A 21,002-nucleotide genomic window follows, 5' to 3' on the forward strand; every position below is an offset into this window, starting at 1 on the left:
ACATTTTCAATATCATGTAACTCTCCTAGCAGCATATATAACAATTCTATATATAAAACTTTTTCAGGTAAAACATTTTTTTTTTTTTAAGTAAATTCTCTTCTTCACTGGCCACTGTGCAACTTGCGACCAGGTGTCCATTTTTTCCATAAAGTGCAAACTTGGCAAAACTTTTATCAGGAGGGACCCGTTCGTAAACCCTCAACATAGTCCCTGGGATGGCTGCAGGGCATAGCTGATCCAGCTGCTGGACCTCATCTTCGGCCACCTCTAACAGGTTTTTGTTCTGAGGTCAGTTGTTGTAGTTTCTTATAAAACCAGTAGGGGGCACTTTAAGAAGCACAAATATATACAAAGTTGACCGCTCCCAGTCCTCGGCCGGATAGTTCACTAGATTGGCTGCTCCCAGTCCTCAGCCGGCTTTAACTGACCCGATGCTGGGTAACTCTATGCAACAGTCTCTTTACCCTGATGGGTAACTATATACATTTGTACGTTGCCGCTCCTTAGTAGCGGTGTCCTCCTCGCGCACCTTCTGCCTCCTCGTATTCTTCAGACCTGTCCGGGTCCTCCGAATAACCGGGTTTGGGGTAGTGTTGCTCCTCTTCCACCCTCCGGATGTTAAGGGCGTACCACCCCCGCAGACCTCTGTGTCTGGTGTAGGACACCCGATCTCCCGGGAACAGATCCTGCCCCTGGTGACCTTCCGGCAGGTGGCTCTCCACGTCTCTCCGGGTAACAAACACATCCGTGTCCGTTGTTGGGTCTCTGATGAAACCCCACCCCTCCTCTTGTTGGAATTTCACCACGGTCCCTATAATTCTGGGACCGAGTGCGGTGTGGGGGTCTCGCTGGGCGCGCATTTTCTGTTCCGCGCTCCGGGCCTGCAGCTGCTCATGCCTCTGGCGCGGCACCCGCCTCGCCTTCTCCAAGTGCGCCACCTGTTGGTGACAGAACTCCCACCTGCGGGCTGCGGCCGCCCGCGTCTCCTGCGAGAACCCCATGAGGTCCTCCCCGGCCTGGTCCCACTCGTACTAGACCTCTTAGATCGGGAGCTGGGGGACATCAACGGGCTGTGGAGCAGGCAGGAGCGGACGAAGCAGGGCTCTGTCCTCTGCGGACAGGGCCACCCGGAGACAAGGGTGGACCCACCCCTCTGGTACAGGGACCAGCTCTCCCTCGGGTCCGGCGAGCTGGCTGTACAGATCAGTCCCAAGGGGTGGTGGCTTCGGGACCGGGGGCGCACGCGGTTGGGAGGCGCCTGGGGTGGTCAGGCCTTGCGACCGGGCCTGGAGCGGGCCGCTTCTGACCGCACCCGGGGTCAGGGAGCACTACGTGGGGCGTGGTTCAGCGGTGGTGTTCGCGGCTTGGGGCCTACGTACCGGCGGCGGGAGCGTGGAAGCTGCAGCGGCTCCCGGGGTTTCTGGCTCCGCGGCGGGATCCAGGGGTAAGCCTTCGTGTCAGGACCCGGGGCAGGGGTGTCCGCCTTACCTGCCTCCGCGGCAGCGCTGTTCTCGGCCTCCGGTCTCCTCTCTCTGTCCTCGGGGGCAGGCGCACTGCCGGGTGCTGGCAGCGTTTCTTGCTGCCGGGTCGCGACCCGCCGGGCCATCTCCTCCCTCCATCCGGCGATGACTTCCCTCTGCGCCCGGACCATCCTCCGATCCAACTCCTCCAGCGCAGTCCGCAGGAACTCAGGGTCTTCTGCGGGGAGCTGAGCCATCAGCTCCGTGAGGCTGTACGGGGTCGCCTCGGCCTGCAGCAGGCCACTTGCCAGGGTGCTGGAGCTGGTGCTGCTCTCCATCTCCGGGTGTGGTCTGGTGAGACTGATCCAAACCACACCCAGCCCCTCGGTTTTCTTCCCTTTCCGCCCCTGTTGGGGGTGGTCCTGGGGCAATCTGCTGACAATCACTCTCAGGGGCAGCCCCCCCACCTTGATGGACATCTCTACAGCCGCACTCATGGCTGTTGGGGGTGGGCTCCTTCTTTGGCGCCATTCTGGGACCTGGCCCACGATGAGAGGTAGCTTCCTGTTGTCTTTTGGCGCGCACATTATGGCGTCCGTTCTGCCGGGGCGGGCGCCATTTTCAATACAGTGAAACAGTCTCTTTTCAGGCACGCAATACCCGTTTGTGGTGGGTTGGTCACAATCCTGCCGACTACGCCAAAGCTGACTCGCCCCCTGGGCCGTGGGGTACCCAGAACCGGGCTTCTGTACGATGCTGGGGGTAGTAGTGGCAACCCGATCCCGTGGCTCAGGGTGGTCAGACCAAATTGTGGCAGTCTATTTATCAGTGTTTTGAATGTCCGACTACGCCACCCGTGGATTGCGGTCAGAGATAACCGCTGCTGCAAGGCAGACCGCTGAGGCTGGTGTTGGTGTGCAGCACAGGGGTAGGATAACTCCCCACGGGAAGAGTGTAGCCTCAGGGCAGTGTAGGTGGATGCTGGGGGTGATGGTGCTGGCGCAGCAAAGATCACACTGAGTCCAATGGTGCAGTCCAGGGTTTTTACTCACAGTTGTTATCCATGTCACTTCTGTCAGCAATGACTGCCCAAGCCATGCTGCGTCCACCAGGTGAGGAGCTCGGTCAACCCCCAGGCAATTCAGGAGTATGGCACAGGACTCCCTTCTGTCCTTTCTCTGGCCTCTCGTGACCCACCAGTGACCAAACTTCTGTCCAGCTACCGCGGACCGTGTCAGGTAAGCGATGGCCTCCGCTTCCCGCTATCCTATATGGTGCCTTCCTAGCAGGTTTGGCGGGGGGTTGCACCAATAAATGATCATGACCTCCGGTTCTTGGCTGAGGGATAATTTACCTCCACCAACTTGGGAATCCGGTACCCTTCCACAGCCTGACCCTTCACCCGATATAACGCGGGTTTGCAACGGTTGCTGTCCGTTCTGCTCTCTTATGGTCCCTTCTGCCTTCTTGTTTCTGGAGCCTTTCTACTCCTCTGTCTCTCCTTCCTTCCTTCTTCTTCTTCTCTTCTCCTCTCTGGCCCCGGCCTTTTCTCTAGGCCTGCCTCGTGGAGCTGAGCTCAGGCTGAGCCTCGGCTCCCTGTCAGCTCTCTCTCTCTTCTGCACCCACTGACTCGACTTCTCTCTTGACTAAGATGGCTCCCACCTTTTATCTGTTTCTCTGTGTCTGAACTCAGGTGACCTGCACCCAATGAGCTCCTTACTATGCTCCAGAAACCGTCCCCTTCTGCTCCTACATCACTGGGTTCTCTCCCCCCTCCCCACTACAGCCAGGGACATGGTCAGTTGTGCCTGCATAAAATGGGAGCACCGTCGAGCTGTCCCCCGGAAATGGGGTGAGTGTGTGTATGCAGCTAACTGAGCCCTGGTCCATACTCCATCCTTACCTGGGAGTGGAATATCACACCTCTGGTTGAGGTGCAATACCCCTGTAGCAACCGAACCCTCGGGGCGCTACATATCAACCAGATCCTTACCAGCTACCTCCGGCACTTTGTCAACGCTCACCATACCGATTGGGTGGAGCTCCTACCATGGGCCTAGTTCTCCTACAACAACCATGAGAGCGAATCTTCTTCCAAGTCCCCGTTCTTTGTGGTCTACGGTCAACATCCCCAGATTCCGTTTCCAGTCTCCGCTTCAGTGGACAACCCGGCCGCGGAGTCTCTGGTCAGCGAATTTTCCACTATTTGGGAGGACACTAGATCCGCACTTCTTCAATCCTCACTTGCAAGCTCACTTGCCATCTTTGAGCCTGTTACAGAAGAAGAAGTTACCCAGCTCCTCGCTTCTTCTCGGCCTACAACCTGCAACAGTGACCCCATTCCTTCACATCTCCTGCAGTCCCTCTCACCGGTGGTCATCACTCACCTGACTTAAATATTTAACCTCTCTCTTTCTTCAGGTATCTTTCCCTCCTCATTTAAACATGCCTTTACTTAAAAAGCCATCCCTGGACCAGAACTGCGCTGCTAACTACAGACCTGTCTCTAACCTTCCTTTCATCTCTAAACTCCTGGAAAGCTTGGTCCACTCCGGTCTAATCCGCTATCTCTCAGATAACTCTCTCCTCGACCCTCTACAATCTGGTTTCCGCTCCTTACACTCCACTGAAACTGCCCTCACTAAAGTCTCTAATGATATACTAACAGCCAAATCCAAAGGTCACTGCTCCCTGCTGATTCTCCTGGATCTCTCTGCAGCATTTGACACTGTGGATCACCAGCTCCTCCTCACTATGCTCCGCTCTATAGGCCTCAAGGAAACCGTTCTCTCCTGGTTCTCCTCCTACCTCTCTGACTGCTCCTTCACTGTATCTTTTGCCGGCAGCTCTTCCCCTCCTCATCCCCTTACTATCGGGGTTCCGCAGGGCTCAGTCCTAGGCCCCCTCCTCTTCTCTCTATACACTGCCCCTATTGGACAAACAATCAGCAGATTTGGGTTCCAGTATCATCTCTATGCTGACGACACCCAATTATACACTTCTTCCCCTGACATCACCCCTACCCTTATACAAAATACCAAGGATTGTTTGTCTGCCATCTCTAACATCATGTCCTCCCTCTATCTTAAACTGAATCTCTCCAAAACTGAACTAATTGTGTTTCCCCCCTCTACTAACCTAACTCTACCTAACATCGAAATTACCTTGGAGGGTTCAACCATAACTCCCAAGCAGCACGCCCGCTGCCTTGGGGTCATATTCGACACTAACCTTTCGTTTACTCCCTATATCCGATCACTCACTCGCTCTTGTCACCTGCATCTTAAAAACATCTCCAGAATCTGATCTTTTCTCACTTTTGAAACTGCTAAAACTCTTACTGTCACTCTTATTCACTCTCGTCTGGATTACTGCAACTCTCTTTTGATCGGTCTCCCTCTTACCAAAATTTTCCCTCTCCAATCTGTCCTGAATGCGGCAGCCAGGGTCGTATTTCTGTCCAGCCGCTTCACCGATGCCTCCACCTTGTGCCAGTCATTACAATGGTTACCCATTCACTACAGGGTCCAATATAAACTCATTGCTCTCACCCACAAAGCTCTCCACGGTTCAGCACCGCCTTATATCTCCTCTCTCATCTCAGTCTATCGTCCTACACGTGCCCTCCATTCCACAAATGACCTAAGACTAACATCCCCCATAATCCGAACCTCGCACCTCTGTCTCCAAGACTTCTCTTGTGCTGCGCCACTTCTCTGGAATGCTCTACCCCAGACGATCCGATTGATGCCTAGCCCCGATGTCTTCAAGCGCGCTTTAAAAACCCATCTCTTTAAACAAGCCTACCACCTCAAATACCCAGTAAACTAACTTTCCCCTGTTCCCTCCTAAATACTATTCAGAATCTGCTCCCTACTGTTCATCTGTCTCTACACCCTCTATGCACACGATAACTGCACTCGGTAATTGAGTATTGCACTTGAACATACAGGCTGATGACCGGATCATACAGCTTTATATGATAATCTCGACTTATTATAATTGCCAGACCTGAAATAACAAGCACTTTCCACCTATTGTGTCCCCCCATTTCCTTGTAGAATGTAAGCTTGCGAGTAGGGACCTCACTCCTGATGTAACTGTTTAAACTATCTCACCTTGTATTGAATTTATTGTTTGTACATGTCCCCGCTTAATTGAAAAGTGCTGCGGAATATGTTGGCGCTATATAAATAAAAATTATTATTATAATCCTCCGAGCGGATGAAGAAGCATGCTGATAAGAGACGTCTGGATCCACATCAATTCCGTCCAGGAGACAAGGTTTGGCTCTCCTCCAAGCATGTTCGTCTCAAAATACCCTCCTACAAGTTGGGTCCATGGTTCATCGGTCCGTTTGAAGTTCTCAAGCAAATCAACCCAGTAGCCTACAAGTTAAAACTCCCGGCCACCTTACGGATTCCCAACTCCTTCCACGTATCTCTCCTCAAACCAGTTGTGCTTAATTCTTTTTCCAACAATCCAGGTACCTCCCCAGCTCCGGTCTCTGCTGCGGACATCTTTGAGGTAGAGAATATTTTGGCCACCAAGATGGTAAGAGGAAAAACCTTTTTTCTGGTGGATTGGAAGGGGTTCGGCCCAGAGGAGAGAACTTGGGAACCCAGGGAGAACATCCACGCCCCGCTTCTCCTTAAAAAATTTCTTGCTGACCTGAAAAAGAGGGGGCGTAAAGGGGGGGGGTACTGTAGTATCAGAAAGAAATAGATTGGCTGACCTAGCACCACAATATGGCAAAAAGCACATTTGTGCCAACGTCCCCATATAAGTAAACAAAAAAGAGAGAGCAAGGGACATAAAAGGCACCAAACACACAAAATAATTCAAATAGGTACACAGTATCTTGAAAAATTCATACAAAATGTATTATTGTTCTCAAAAACATTAAACACTACCATAAAAAACATGATAAAAAGAGCATGTAAGACAGACAAGACAAATAGATAGGAAAAAAATCCCTTTACAGAAGATAATATAATATAATCCAGGATAGAAAATCATTAACCTGTGCAAAATAATCAATAATTATGGTACATAATCTAAATCCACCTAGTAAAAGAATTTTAGCATGATTTAAATAGAGCAATCAATAAGACAGCATGCTGCCAGGATAGGGGATAAATATAAAAGTACCAATAATATATGTGCACAGTTAGGAAGAAAAAGGAGATGTAAGTAATACAAAACCTACGCGTTACGCCATATGATTATGGCTTCCTCAGGGGTATGAAGCATACCCCTGAGGAAGCCATAATCATATGGCGTAACGCGTAGGTTTTGTATTACTTACATCTCCTTTTTCTTCCTAACTGTGCACATATATTATTGGTACTGTACTATCGGCGTCTCTGCCCCCTGCCAGGCAGAGACGCCGTCCCACTCACCGCCACGCTCCCCGCCCGGCGTCCTCCGGCGCGCCTGCCTCTCCTGCTGCCGGTGCGCGCAGCTCCCCGGGCACTGTGCTTAGGGCATGCGCGCGCTCCCTCCCTCTTAAAGGGGCCGTGCGCGCCGTCCTAAGGAGTCCCCGGCCAATGTCCGGAGGACCTCTCATTTAAAAGGCACCTCCTCCAAAATGGAGGTGCCTATGCAAGGTTGTAGCTTTGTGTTTGATACTCTGCTTCAGCCCTCAGGTCCCGCTGCTAGCCTGACTACTAGTCCAGCCCGCCAGCCTGACTACAAGTCCAGTCCATCTGCTTGTCTACTCTCCAGCCCGACAGTCTGTCTACAGTCCAGTCTGCCAGTCTGTCTATGGGCTCTGTCCGCCTGCTTACCCGGAGGCTCCTGCCTGTCACTTGCCGTAACCACCTGACAGCCTACCTAGAGGCTCCTGCCTGTCACTTGCCGTGACCACCTGACAGCCTACCTAGAGGCTCCTGCCTGTCACTTGCCGTGACCACCTGACTGCCTACCTAGAGGCTCCTGCTCGTTACTTGCCTTGCCTGCTTGACAGCCTACCTCGAGGCTCCTGCTCGTTACTTGCCTTGTCTGCCTGACAGCCTACCTAGAGACTCCCGCCTGTTACCTGCCATGCCTACCTGTCAGCCTACCTGGAGACTCCTGCTTGTTCCTGCCGTGTCTGCCAGTCCGTCTGTCCGGACCACCCGTCAGCCTGCTTGCCGTGCTCATCTGCTGTACCGGTCAGTCCTTGCCATCTGACCCGGGGGAGTCACTTGCTCTCTTACAAGGTTGTCCCCAGAGTAGCACCTGGTCCCTCTGCTCGGTCCCTCCCTGGTCACGGAGTTGAATGAGCCGCCGTACGACCTAGGTCGGTCCGAGTTGATACCTAGTTACGCCCCTCTGGGTCCCTCCTTGCACCGCAGCACAGAGGTTCCACCACCCGGATCCATAACAACCGGGAGCAGCAACAGAGAGGAAGAGTAAAGCAGAGCTTGTTTTTTTAAAACAATTTGCAGGCAGGAGGCTGGGATTTTCAAAAACCTGAAAGTCCTTTTAAACTCTTCTTGTGGAAACTGTAGACCATCCACCAGCTCCACTGAGGCTGTTTCACTGCTGAGACTGTTTAGAAGGACTGGGCAAAAACACCTGACATGGATGGCCATTCAGGAGGGCTCACCCCTGAAAACCTTCATCTTTGCCCAGTAGCGTAGCTACCGGGGAGGCAGAGGGGGCGGTGGCCCCAGGCCCCACGCTCTGAGGGGGACCACTCGCAGCTACACTAGTGCGCAGCACGCCGATAGTTAGTCTCTCTGCTCTGCCCCGGAGTGTATGTCCCTGCACTGCCTGGCGGCCGCTACGGAGTCCTTGAGCAGGAGGGGGGGCTCCAGGTGCCAGCATTGGGCCCCCCCCGCCTGTCGCCGCAAGTTTAAGCGTTGAGAGAGGGAGCGCTGCCTCTCCCATCAGTCCCATCTGTGACTGACGTAATCACTTGGCGCCCGGCCCACTGTTCTGAAGATGTGCGGGCCGGGCGCTTGGAGCAGCGTGGGAACGAGGAGGAGAGGTGAGTATTGTGTTTATTCATTTTTTGCCGGAGGGGCCAGCATTATACTATAGACTCTGCCTATGGAGGAGGAGCATTATACTACAGACTCTGCCTATGGGGAGAGCATTATACTACAGACTCTGTCTATGGGGGGGGGGGGGAGCATTATACTACAGACTATGCCTATGGGTGAGGCATTATACTACAGACTCTGCCTATAGGGGGGAGCATTATACTACAGACTCTGCCTATGGGGGGGGCATTAGGCATTATACTACAGACTCTGCCTATAGGGGGTGAGCAATATACTACAGACTCTGCCTATGGGGGGCATTATACTACAGACTCTGCCTATGGGGTGAGCATTATACTACAGACTCTGCCTATGGGGGGTGCATTATACTACAGACTCTGCCTATGGGGGGTGCATTATACTACAGACTCTGCCTGTGGAGGGGAGCATTATACTACAGACTCTGCCTGTGGAGGGGAGCATTATACTACAGACTCTGCCTGTGGAGGGGAGCATTATACTACAGACTCTGCCTGTGGAGGGGGAGCATTATACTACAGATTCTGCCTGTGGAGGGGGAGCATTATACTACAGACTCTGCCTATGGGGGGGAGCATTATACTACAGACTCTGCCTATGGGGGGAGCATTATACTACAGACTCTGCCTATGGGGGGGGGGAGCATTATACTATAGACTCTGCCTATGGGGGGGAGCATTATACTACAGACTCTGCCTATGGGGGGGGAGCATTATACTACAGACTCTGCCTATTGGGAGGTGCATTATACTACAGACTCTGCCTATGGGAAGAACATTATACTATATACTCTGCCTAGGGGGGTGTATTATACAACAGACTCTGCCTATGGGGGTGCATTATACTACAGACTCTGCCTATGGGGCGGGGGAGCATTATACTACAGACTCTGCCTATGGGGGGAGCATTATAATACAGACTCTGCCTGTGGAGGGGAGCATTATACTACAGACTCTGCCTATTGGGAGGTGCATTATACTACAGACTCTGCCTATTGGGTGGTGCATTATACTACAGACTCTGCCTATGGGGGGAGCATTATACTATATACTCTGCCTAGGGGGGTGTATTATACTACAGACTCTGCCGATGGGGGTGCATTATACTACAGACTCTGCCTATGTGGCGGGGGATCATTATACTACAGACTCTGCCTATGGGGGGAGCATTATAATACAGACTCTGCCTGTGGAGGGGAGCATTATACTACAGACTCTGCCTGTGGAGGGGGAGCATTATACTACAGACTCTGCCTATGGGGGGGAGCATTATACTACAGACTCTGCCTATGGGGTGGAGCATTATACTACAGCCTCTGCCTATGGGGTGGTGCATTATACTACAGACTCTGCCTATGGGGAAGCATTATACTACAGACGGCCTATGGGGGGACCATTATACTACAGACTCTGCCTGTGGATGGGAGCATTATACTACAGACTCTGCCTGTGGAGGGGAGCATTATACTACAGACTCTGCCTGTGGAGGGGAGTATTATGCTACAGACTCTGCCAATGGGCGGGAGCATTATACTACAGACTCTGCCTATGGGGGGGGCATTATACTACAGACTCTGCCTATGGGGAGGGTGAGCATTATACTACAGACTCTGCCTATTGGGGGGAGCATTATACTACAGACTCTGCCTATAGGGGGGAGCATTATACTACAGACTCTGCCTATGGGGTGGTGCATTATACTACAGACTCTGTCTGTGGAGGGGGAGCATTATACTACAGACTCTGCCTGTGGAGGGGTAGCATTGTACTACAGACTCTGCCTGTGGAGGGGGAGCATTATATTCCAGGCTCTGCCTATAGGGGAGCATTATACTACTGTAAAATATTAATCTCTTATGATATAAAATATTACATACAAGCTCTCAGAAGCTTAGTCTCATGCTTAGTAGTTTCAGAGAGTGACAGAGGTTATTCTGAGAACCTTGGCAGGCACACCTGTTCTGTACATCAAATCTATAGGACTCGTTGTCAACATGGGTTATTTAGAGATAACTAATGATGAAAAGTCCTTAGCCATATGTTTGAAATATGCCAACATGAAGTAATTGTACACAGTCGAAAATACAATATGCCAACATGAAGTAATTGTACACAGTCGAAAATACATACTCTATTATAGGTTACTGCCATATCAGCAAAACGCCATATTGGGTTATGTAACTGTAAAAAATAGTCTCCAATGTATATCTATGAGGCAAGATGGTATATAAGGAGAGGCATCAGTATTGTGGGTAGATTCTCATACCTTGAGGTCTCGACCACGGACCATCACATACTGCCAAGACTGGATACGTAAGAACTTATAATTGTTCCTATTTTCTTTTAACCTGATACTTCTTTTGTTGTGTGCTATGAACTATTTTCTTTCCATTTTTTGTAATCACCTTTTTGAATGAACATTAAATAAGCTTTTGTTTTATCCACACAATTCAAAGACTGATTTTCCTTTTATCTTCACTGTGCCCTTATCTAAGATAAGGAAGTGTTAATTTTTCTAACATTAATGGCGAGCCACAGCCAGTTCTGATTTTTTTTTGTGCTCTTTTGTGTGGAATCCTTCCTCTAGTACAAAGGGGGGAGGACAGAGCTAAAAATATACTTGTACAAGTCTCAGGAATTCCACATTCACAAGGATCAGACGGAATCTACTGGACAGTGAGGAGTGAAGTTTGTCTCCAAAGCATACCACGTGGGGGTCAGCGGAGCACAGAAAAGCCACCCTCCATTGACGGTTGGATCAATCCAGGAGAAGAAAAGCCATTCCATTAGGTGAGAAATGGATTTTATTCATGAATATTCTAAGAAAAGTAACATACAGTTTAAGTTTGTTCATAGCCATACAGACGCACAATTATGGTCTAGTTTGTGTAGTCAATGTGAAGCAGAGAATCTTAGCATTGATAAAAGGCTTTTTTCTGTAAAAAAAAGTTACAGAGAAAGCTTCAAAATGTGATGCATATGGTCCGTGTGTACAATAATTTGGTTTTTGAAAAACTGACACACAAGCAAACAAAGCATGCATTATCACACAAGACATCAGTCATTCGGACAAACAGGTAGACACACAAGAAATCAGTCATACTGACACACAGGACACTGACGGGGATTATTTTGATTGTCCAAATTGTTCTATTTTGGCAGAACATATTGAACAATTGATACCAGGACAGAGTTATTGTCCAAATTACACCAAGACATAAAAAAAGGTTTCTGTAAATACAAGATCAAATAGTAAAAGTGAAGATAGTGCCTCCACATCATTTATACCAGAGACACAAGATTTTGAAATTTCAGGGGAAGATTTACAGGGAGTTGAAATACAAAATAAAAAATTACATGACAGCAGCACGAATCAATCTTAAAATACACGATCAATTGATGAAAATTGTAAAAGACATCCCAAGTACAATGAGAAAGTGGATGCTTTTGATAATGCAGACATTTTGAATCTAATACAGATAAGTTCAATCTTAATGATGAACAAAAAAACAAGGCATTCAGAGTCTGGTTGCCTTCACATATGGCCAAACGATTACAGGTCACGCCCAAACTAAATGATGATAATGAATTAACACATAGTACAAAAGAAGACAGACTTAGACAATTGCTGGTATTTACCACAGGAGACACGCCCTCAGTTGACATTTTGAATCAATTGAGTGCGAGTATCCATGATGACCCATTTGCTTTTTTGGTCAAATTTGAACAGGCCTATAGAATGGTGATGCCTGTTGGGTCTAATGAGGAATCGGCATCCATGATCAAATTATATGTATCACAAGTACCTAGATACTGTATCAGTGCAATTGGCTAGTGTTCTGGCATCATTGCAGGAGGCAACGACTTTTATTGACAAAATTAGGAGATCCATGAAGCAGAATCAGGTCAAGGTAAAAATAGCTGTAGTTCATGAGGAAAAAGATAGACAACTGACATCAGATAAAACTCAACCAAGACTTAAATCCACTTTAACATCCAGGAATAGAGATTACACTGAGCATAGAGGTAAAAATATCACACAAAGGAACAATGTCTATTGTTATTTTTGTGGTATACCTGGACACTTAAAGTGGCAGTGCAGAAAATTCTTGAGAGCAGAATCAGAGGCAGGTACATCGGGAACAGGTAAGCTTGGAAGAGAAAACGGACTTATTCCAAAATCTTCCAACAGACCTTCTGCCCCTCCATTCAGTTCTCTCACATCTCCTCACACTGACACTACACAGACACAGTCACCATATGCTCCATTAATCAGACAGATCAGAGAGATGACAGTGAAGGAGTCAAATTGCAGGGACACTGGTCTGCTCCCATCTCCATCTCTCTGATTAGCGAAGAACGCTCCCACACCCCATCCATTGGAATTTGTGACGAGAGTAACGTTAGATGACTGTGGGAGACCTTTTGTCAAGGTGATTCTGGCAGAACAGAGTGCTGTGTTTCTGATTGATACCGGGGCACAATTAAGTGTTACCAACCTTAATTTGATGGTAAACCCAGAATCTCCAAGTTGTAATATCATAGGATTCAGCGGAAAAGGAAAAACAAAAGCAAAGCTTGTTTCTAATGTTATGTTGGAAATACCAGGTTCTTTCAAAACAGGAATTGACATTTGGCATTGTCGTGATTCTGAGAATATACTTGGCACAGATTTTATGCAGAGATTCGGATGGGGCACACTTCATCCATATTAATCCCTCACTCCTCTCTTCTCCTATGTACAGTTGTCATGCTCTCTTCACAATGTTATACCACGCAGATCCATTCATTCCCACCATACAACGCAGGAAACGCTCTCACAAATCACTCAATCATCTGCTCACTCTCTGTATCTTCCTTCTATTAGTCGCAGGTGATATTTCTCCCAACCCAGGACCCTCCAGTAATAATAACACTAACTCTTTCCCTGTTACATTCAGAAACCCTGCTAATCTCATTAATATTCCCTGCATATCTTCTGTCTCATTCAACTGTGCCCTTTGGAATGCACGCTCAGCTTGTAATAAACTCTCTTACATCCATGACTTTTTCCTCTCTAATTCCCTCAACCTTCTGGCTCTCACTGAAACCTGGATCCAGCAGTCGGACACCACCGCCGCTGCAGCTCTCTCCTATGGTGGCCTACATTTCTCTCATACCCCGCGACCTGACAACAGATCAGGTGGAGGTGTTGGTCTGCTTCTTTCAACAAAATGTACCTTTCAGGTTATCCCCCCTGTACCCTCCCTTATCTTCCCGTCCTTTGAGGCCCACACAGTCAGACTCTACCGGCCCTTCTCCCTGCGAGTGGCGGTTGTCTATCGCCCCCCAGGTCCCCCCCGTCAATTCCTGGATCACTTTGCTGCCTGGCTTACAAATTTTCTATCCTGCGACATCCCCACGATAATCATGGGAGACTTTAACATCCCAATTGGCGATCCTCTTTCCCCATCTGCCACGCATCTTTTATCATTAACCTCCTCCTTCGGCCTTTCACAGCTTGCTAATTCTCCTACACATGAGGACGGGAACACATTGGACCTGATCTTCTCCCGGCTTTGCTCAGTACATGACTTTACTAACTCTCCCCTTCCACTCTCTGACCATAATCTTCTTTCATTCTCTGTCAAGAACTGTGACTTTACTCAAGACACTCCCACCGTCCACACTTATAGAAATTTACGCGCCATTAACACCCAGAAATTTATAAAAAGGTTGCAATCATCATTGGCCCCAATCGCCTCCCTCTCATGTCCCGAATCTGCATTGAAGCATTATAACAAAATAATGCTATGCGCCCTGGATGAAGCCGCACCTCCTACACAAAGAACAATTCGGCATAGACGGCGACAACCCTGGCACACGCCTCAAACACGTCTTCTCCAGAGGTACTCCAGGTGCGCTGAACGGCTGTGGAGAAAATCAAATCTGCCCGAAGATTTCCTCCACTATAAATTTATGCTGAAAACATATAACTCTGCCCTTCACCTCTCCAAACAAACCTACTTTAACAACCTCATCATCTCACTTTCCAATAATCCTAAACGACTCTTTGACACGTTTCATTCTCTCCTCAATCAAAGAGCACAGGCCCCGACCACCGACCTCAGCGCTGACGATCTGGCTAACTATTTCAAAGAAAAAATTGACCATATCCGACAGGAAATTTTCTCCCAATCCCCAAATGTTATGCATGCTCCCCCCCGCCACATTGTATCTTGCTCATTTTCTGACTTCGAACCAGTCATGGAAGATGAAGTGATCAGGCTCCTTGCATCTTCTCGCCCTACCACCTGCACCAGCGACCCTATTCCCTCACATCTCCTTCAGTCCCTTGCTCCAGCTGTCACCTCTCACCTAACTAAAATTTTCAACCTTTCCCTCTCATCTGGTATCTTTCCCTCTTCTTTTAAACACGCCAGCATACAACCATTACTTAAAAAACCATCCCTCGACCAGAACTGCACGGCCAACTACAGACCTGTTTCCAATCTTCCCTTTATCTCTAAACTCCTGGAACGCCTGGTCCATTCCCGTCTAATCCGCTATCTCTCAGACAACTCTCTTCTTGACCCTTTACAATCTGGTTTCCGCTCTTTACATTCTACTGAAACTGCCCTCACTAAAGTCTCTAATGATCTACTAACAGCTAAATCTAATGGTCACTACTCCCTGCTGATTCTCCTGGATCTCTCTGCAGCATTTGACACTGTGGATCACCAGCTCCTCCTCACTATGCTCCGCACTATTGGCCTCAAGGACACTGTTCTCTCCTGGTTCTCCTCCTATCTCTCTGACCGCTCCTTCTCTGTGTCTTTTGCCGGCTCCTCCTCCTCCCTATTTCCTCTTACTGTCGGGGTTCCTCAAGGATCAGTCCTAGGCCCCCTTCTTTTCTCCTTATACACCGCTCCTATTGGACAAACAATCAGTAGATTCGGTTTTCAGTACCATCTCTATGCTGATGACACCCAATTATACACCTCTGCTCCGGACATCACCCCTGCATTACTACAAAAGACCAGTGATTGTCTTTCTGCTGTGTCTAACATTATGTCCTCTACCTAAAACTGAATCTGTCAAAAACTGAACTCCTCGTCTTTCCTCCCTCCATTAATCTACCTGTGCCCGATATTGCCATCTCCGTTTGTGGCTCAACCATTACTCCCCAGCTACAAGCCCGCTGTCTTGGGGTCATTTTTGATTCAGATCTTTCTTTCACTCCTCACATCAAATCACTCGCTCGTTCATGTCATCTACACCTCAAAAACATCTCAAGAATCAGGACTTTTCTCACCTTTGACTCGGCAAAAACTCTTACTGTCGCTCTTATTCATTCTCGTCTTGACTATTGCAACGCTCTACTAATCGGTCTCCCTCTTACTAAACTCTCCCCTCTCCAATCCGTCCTGAACGCAGCAGCCAGGATCATATTCCTCGCCAACCGCTACTCAGATGCCTCTTCCCTGTGCCAGTCATTGCATTGGTTGCCCATCCAATATAGAGTTCGTTTTAAACTTATCACGCTTACCCACAAAGCGCTCCATGCTTCAGTACCCCCCTACATCTCCTCCCTTGTCTCAGTCTACCACCCTACACGTGCCCTCCGTTCTGCAAATGACTTGAAACTAAAATCCTCCATAATCCGAACTTCCCACTCCCGTCTCCAAGATTTCTCGCGTGCTGCGCCAATTCTCTGGAATGCACTACCCAGGACAGTTCGATTAATTCCCAATACCCACAGTTTCAAGCGAACCCTAAAAACACATTTCTTTAGACTGGCGTATCACCTAAACACACTCTGTCCATCCCAGCTTTCCCCCATATTAAAATCTTCTTCAACTTCGGGTTCAAACCAACCATGCACATAAAAGCCTCTGTCAGGACTGCACACATACTGGCTGGCGACCAGTCCATGTATTATTATTTATCCTATTCGGTATATCAAGGCTGCATTATACAATATATGTACTTTTTACCTTTTGTGTCTCCCCCACTTCCTCATAGACTGTAAGCTCGCGAGCAGGGCCCTCACTCCGTTCGATATGAGATATGCTTATTCTGTATTGTCTGTATAAGTCCCCCCTAAAATTTGTAAAGTGCTGCGGAATATGTTGGCGCTATAAAAATAAACTATTATTATTATTATTATTATTATGGGTAATTGATCTAGGGAATCAAGTGATCTGGAAAGATTCTAATGGACACAAACCTGTAGTCATTGACCCTAGTGAATATAGCCATGTTGGAAGTATTTGCTTGAATGATGTTGTGTCATCAGATCATTTGTGGCCTGAAACTGGTGGTGATGAGATACTGACCGAAATTGTACAATGCTTTCCTTCTCTTTGGGCTCAGTTCAGAAATGAAGTGGGTACAATGAAGAATGTAATTGTGAATGTAGAAGGACGTGATCCCCCTCTGCAGCGTCAGTATAAATTGCCTCCAGATTCAATTGGTTCTATGTCTAAGATCATACAGGAATTGCTAGCTCAAGGTGTCATACGTAAGGCTAACTCTGTAAGTAAGTATGGTGTGTATTGAAATCTGATGGTACATATCGAATGATATTGGATTTGCGGATGTTTAATAAACATACTCCTAACGCAGCTCCCATTGTTGCTGATACTCAAGATATGATGGCAAGGCTAAATGCAAAGGCAAAATATTTCTCTGTGCTAGACATTAGTAATGTTTTTTTCAGTATACCTCTTGAAAAGAGTTGTCAGTACAAGTTTGCATTTACTTTCTTGGATGAACAATATTTGTTTTGCAGGTTACCGCGAGGAGCACATTTGTCACCTAGTGTTTTTCATCAGGTGTTGGCAAAGGTATTATCCAGATTTTCTAGGCCTGATTGCATACTGCAATATGTGGATGATATTCTGTTATCTACTGAGGATAAGGAGTCACATGTTTCTCTTTTGGCAGAATTATTTGAACTGTTGTATGATGCAGGGTTGAAATTGAACACTAAAAAGGTCAAATTGATGAAGACCGAGGTGAGATTTTTGGGAGTTTTGCTGAGTCCAGGAAAAAGACAGCCGTTGCAGGAGAGAATAGAGGCGATCGCGTCACTTCCAATCCCAAATACACACAAGGCTTTGCGACATTTTTTAGGTCTTGTAAACTATTCTAGGGATTTCATTGAGAATTTTGCTGAAAAGGCAAGGCCTTTGTACGATCTTTTGAAAGGTGAAAATACTGATTATTTTGGTCCCTGGGGTGATGAACAACAAACCTCATTTGAACAAATGAAAATGAATTTACAGAATGCACCTGCTTTGTCCACAGTAGATCCTTCAGCTCCATTTGCTCTACAAGTTCACACATCAGAGACAGCGGTGTCGGCTGTTCTGTTACAATTGCAGGCAGAAGAGTGGAGAATTTTGGGCTATTTTTCTAAGCTTCTCTCACCTGTTGAAAGAGGTTTTGAAATTTGTGCGAGACATTTGGTAGGCGTCTACTTTGCAGTCAAAGCAACTGAACACATTGTTGGTTTCAACAAAATCATTCTGCAAACTCCTCATTCTACACTAAAACTTCTCTTTGAGAAAAATATCCCAGGTGTGTCACATCAGAGATTTGCCCATTGGTTACTGTCATTATCTCCCAATCAAATTGAGGTAGATTATAAGGCCAAATATGTTCTTCCTCAGTTGATGCAATATGAAGGGCAAACTCATGATTGTCTCCAGTCTTTTCAGGATCCAAGTCCATCACTTTTCAGACGGAAGGCAGAGGTAACAGATGAAGCAGTTTTTGTAGATGGTTCCCGATTCTATTCAGATGGGCACTATTATACAGGATATGCCATTTTTTATCCCACAAGAGGACAGGTGGTAAAGCACAAGTTACCGAGTCATTTTTCAGCTCAGAGGGCTGAGCTAGAAGCAGTAAAAATGGTGCTACAGCTGAATGAGGCTGACGATCAGTGTCCCATTGTGATCTACAGTGACAGCTCCTATGTTGTGAGATCACTGACAGATTACCTGCCAGTTTGGGAATAAAGAGGCTATGTAGATTCTTCTAACAAGACTCTTGTACATAGTGACACACTGAAAACAATTTTTGAAATAGCTTTAAAAACCCCTAATGGTTTTGCTATTGTCAAAGTTCCTGCCCATAAAAAGTCTGATGATGAATTATCTGTCGGAAATGCGACCGCAGATATGCTAGCCAAAGAGGCAGCCCTGACAGGAGAAGAAGTGTTTGAGCCTGAACCTCTCGAGGTTTCAGCAGTTCAAAGAACAGACACGCATATCCCTTCTTTTGCGGAAGAACAAGAAAAAGATACCACTCTTGTTGCTTCCCGGGTTGATCCAAAACCTCCCTTTGTTTGTGAAAACGGGGTTTTGCGTCATGACTTAAACGGGGACTTGCGTCCTGTTGTACCAAAACATCTACAGGATGAGTTTACAAGATACAATCATGAAAGCTTGGGTCATTTGGGCCAACAGAAATTGTTAGGCATTCTCAAAGAGAGATTTTACTGGGAACAGATGGAAGAGACTGTACAAAGTATTGTTCAATCATGTCTCACTTGTGCCCAAATTAATCCAAGACCAAAAGGACAGAAACCGCCACTACTGCGAATCGCACCTGCAGATGGTCCATGGTCTACATTACAAATTGACTACATTGGTCCATTACCATCAGGTAAAAATGGTCTCAGGTATGCATTAGTTGTAGTAGATGTTTTTTCTAAATGGGTTGAAATTTTACCTGTCAGGAAAGATGATGCTTTGTCTACAGCTAGAGCATTAGTTAATCATGTCTTTTGTACTTGGGGGATCCCAAGAATGATCACCTCTGATCGAGGAAGTCACTTCACAGGAAAGATCATGCGAGCAGTTTGTGCTATTCTAGGGGTAAAACAACAGTTTCATGTACCCTATCATCCACAGTCTGCTGGTATTGTGGAAAGGATGAATAGGACAATAAAATCCAGAATTGCAAAAATGTTATTGGACAAAGGTAATACTTGGGTTGATGCAGTACATTTTGTACTGTTGAGTGTTAGAGGAACAACTTCCTCCACAACTCAGTTTACTCCTTTTGAACTAATGACAGGAAGGAAAATGCCATTGATTTTCCCACCTGAACCATTTTTGTCCACACCTCAAAAAGATGATGTTGCAAGGTCCAAATGGTTGCAATTGTTGCAGGAAAACTTGAAAACCATTCTTCCACATGCTGCATCAAGAATGCAGAGGATGGAGCCACCATATGAATCTAAATTAAAAAAAGGGGCTCTAGTCATGATAAAAACTTTCAGGAAGAGTGGACCTTGGGAAAGTAACTGGGAAGGTCCCTTTGAAATAATCGATACCATGGGACGAGTTATGATCCTAGTGCAACCAGCATCTAACATGGTTAAAAATACCCGCAGACAACAAAAATTGTGGGTACATGTTGATCAATGCAAACTGTACATTGCAAAATAATGATACTGCATTTCTTATAGGAAGAAATGGATTCCAATAAGAGCTGGAATGCGGAATATCATGTTCTTGATGGAAAAAATTCAATACCAACCCTTCAAGAAAAGAAAAAGTTTCCCAGGAAAAGCTACTACCTGATGGGAACCACATTTCTGCTACTTTGTACTATTTCAATTGTGATCTACGCAGAAGACATTTTTTATCATGGAACGAATACTAGTGAAGTGAATGGACATATCAAAGGAACTTTACATTCTCGAAAACCAAGAGGATCAAGTATACAAAATCTAATAGATGAAGACATACCGGACGATTCAGTAGATATTACTGGAAACATTTGCATGGGTTATGGTGTAGAATGCTGTATCGAACTGCACTTCATACACGACACTAACATAATATTACATGCTGCCACAGGACCGAAGTCTAAATTTACACAGTTACAAGGAGATTATATACATAATAATAAGACAGGCACATGGGAATGCAATCCTACAGATGTCTACAGATGTTAGTTTCCATCAAAAAGGTCATAAACATAAACCACCTCAATAAAGATTTTCAATACCCATAAAAACCTGCGTTTACGTAAACCAGATTTTTGAAAAGAGGATGTAAAACAGATAATAATTAAAAATTATTTATTTTTATTGCATCAAATTTAAAAACTTCAATAAAAACCATAAAAAAGCAGTGGCCTGTTGATCCCATGCAAGAAGTCATCCAATTAATGAATCACAATATTAATACAGTAAACACTGCACTATTGCACAAGAAAAAAAGGGGGAAGGGTGATGTAAACATAAGACCAATAGATATAATATTATAGTGTCAATTACCGCTATACACATAAATAGGTCAAATATTAATCAAATAATTATTGTCCCCATAGAAAATATTATAAATATATAATCCACAGTTTTTAGAAATATATATAAGTGCAGAATTTCCATTCAGCAATGTGCTATGGATTGCATAATACTCAAAGAGTTCATGAAAATATGACTGATAGAAGTACCAATAAATTGATTACAAGTGTAAAAGTAAGTTTCCATCAGTCAAATTATTAAGTCAGACTATTCCAATTTA

Source organism: Phyllobates terribilis, unplaced genomic scaffold, assembly GCF_046119375.1.
Source record: "Phyllobates terribilis strain yellow unplaced genomic scaffold, ASM4611937v1 Scaffold_7__3_contigs__length_470593459, whole genome shotgun sequence".
NCBI classification, from domain to species: domain Eukaryota; kingdom Metazoa; phylum Chordata; class Amphibia; order Anura; family Dendrobatidae; genus Phyllobates; species Phyllobates terribilis.